Source organism: Oratosquilla oratoria, chromosome 19 (genome assembly GCF_046742065.1).
Source record: "Oratosquilla oratoria isolate Oo_2021 chromosome 19, ASM4674206v1, whole genome shotgun sequence".
Lineage (NCBI taxonomy): Eukaryota > Metazoa > Arthropoda > Malacostraca > Stomatopoda > Squillidae > Oratosquilla > Oratosquilla oratoria.
Window position 1 is genome coordinate 41,691,443 of NC_134795.1, and position 2,500 is coordinate 41,693,942.

The window sequence follows — 2,500 nt, forward strand, 5'->3', positions numbered from 1 at the left end:
TTGTTCATTACCCTACCAAATCATGTGCTTCTAGAACTTTGGCAGAAGGGAGTGAACTCATGCCAACAACAGATGGTTAAGCACTTTAGCGTCACATAGATCATTGAAATTCCGCAGCAATTCCTGCAGTTCTCTCGATCCCATTCCCCACCCCGATAGAGGTGACCAGTCCCTTTTCCCATATAAGGGAGTGATACCGGACTACGAAACGAGACATCACATGTAACCTACGGATCATGACTTCACTTCCAGTTTTCAGGAATTCTCTGCTGACGTTACAGATGCTGGTCGCATTTCCACTCTGACCTGCATATATACATACATGTGTGGCAACACACCATTACTGTAGTGTCGCCTTAACGCATATAATATTTTTGTAAAATAAAATTACTGTAATGTAAGAAATCATTATATGTGTCCATGATAATCAAATTATTTATTGTAAATAATCTTGCCACATACTAGGATGGCCCTTGTAAGATAAAAAATATCTGAGTGTGACATTATTGTATAAATGTACAAAGTAATAAAATATTGATTGTATATAGTTTATGTCATGGCGGACTATAGAAATTACCGAGCAAAAGGGGTATGCCTAACACCTATCATAACTCTAACTTCCTTCCATTTCATTCTTTCCTTGCACTAAACCCCCAAATCCCCCCTTCCTCCCTCTCTCCCATCTTATCAATCCTGCCCTCTAACTATAACAAGTCCTAAGAGACTTGAAGTTTGAATTAATTCTTCTGTTACGGACAATTACCATTTACCATGATGTAGGAAATAACCACATCACACGTTTATCTATCTATCTATCTATCTATCTATCTATATATATATATATATATATATATATATATATATATATATATATACACATTTTAACAACCACAATACACTTTAATTCTAAACCATCAAAGGTCAGCATGCTGAAATTGAAATTTGGTACTGCCCAGGACTCAAACCGGGCATCCTCATGACAAGTGCGACAGTGACTTTCCAACTAGGGTATCAAGATCACTGGGACCCGTTCAGTGTTGTACATATATATATATATATATATATATATATATATATATATGTACATGAATAATTGTATACATACATTCAATCTAATGTATACATATGTATGTTCACCCACACACACACACGCACACACACACACGCACACACACACACACACACACACACACACACACACACACACACACACACACACACACACACACACACACACACACACACACACATACACACACACGCACGCACACATATATATATATATATATATATATATATATATGTATATATATATATATATATACATATATATATACATATATTTATATGGATATATATATATATATATATATATATATATATATATATATATATATATATATATATATATATATATATATATATGTATATATACACACACATTATATATATATATATATGTGTGTGTGTGTGTGTGTGTGTGTGTGTGTGTGTGTGTGTGTATGTGTGTGTGTGTGTGTGTGTGTGCGTATGTATGTATGTATGTATGTATATATACAATGCTGTATGTGTAAAATCATAGGATCGATTATGTATTACGATATATTAAAAGGCTGGAATATGTTTATCAGCATCCGGAACTACCACTCCCGAGAATACCCAGAGGCGGCATGAAAGACATTTTACTAACCTGCACCACCGAAGCCCCTTTCAAATGTCCTCAATGTAAAATGTATGTCCAGATTGATGGCGTAGCTATGATTTCTCCATTAGGTGTCCTCTATGTGCAGGCTTTTATGTCCTTCGTGGAAAATGAGGTTTTGTCACCCTTAAAGGAGAAACCGCATTTATACCTTAGGTATGTAGATGACATTTTTGCATGTGTTGAAAATGTTCACATGTTTGAAGAGCTCCGAACCAAACTTCAAGTGTGTTCTGGGTTACAATTTACAGTAGAGCTTAATGTTAGTAACAAAATACCCTTTCTTGATGTACTATACAACTAATATTTACCGCAAGCCCAACGATGCTGGTAAATGTATGAATGGTCTTGAAGAATGTTCACAGAGCTACAAAAAAGGTGTGATTAGAGCATATATTAGACGGGCAATTTCTGTTTGTTCTTCGTGGCACATGCTCCATTCTGAACTTAAATATTTGAGACAAATGCTGGTGAACAACGGTTACTCAAACCGTGACTTTGACTTGGTAACTAAGGCATTACTTGAACGTAATATTGTTGACCAAACTGTGGACCAAACAAATGCGGTCACAGTATTCTATAAAAACACCTTTTGTAGTTCTTACCGCCAAGACGAGAAATGTATCAAAGACATCATCTATAGAAATTGTAAACCTGTGAGTGAACATAACAGGTTAAAGGTGATAATTTTCTATGACAGCCCTCGTTCTTGTTCCCTGGTAATGAAGAATAATCTGTCCGCTAACCGTGGGATTTTGTCCAAAACCAATGTAATATATGAATATCGCTGTACTTCTG

At 35.4% G+C, this 2,500-nt stretch overlaps 1 protein-coding gene across 12 annotated transcripts in view; it reads left to right on the forward strand.

Moving 5' to 3' along the window:
* Positions 1-2,500, forward strand: part of LOC143035851 (uncharacterized) — a 464,653-nt gene that overhangs the window by 272,233 nt on the left and 189,920 nt on the right. The window lies entirely within an intron of this gene.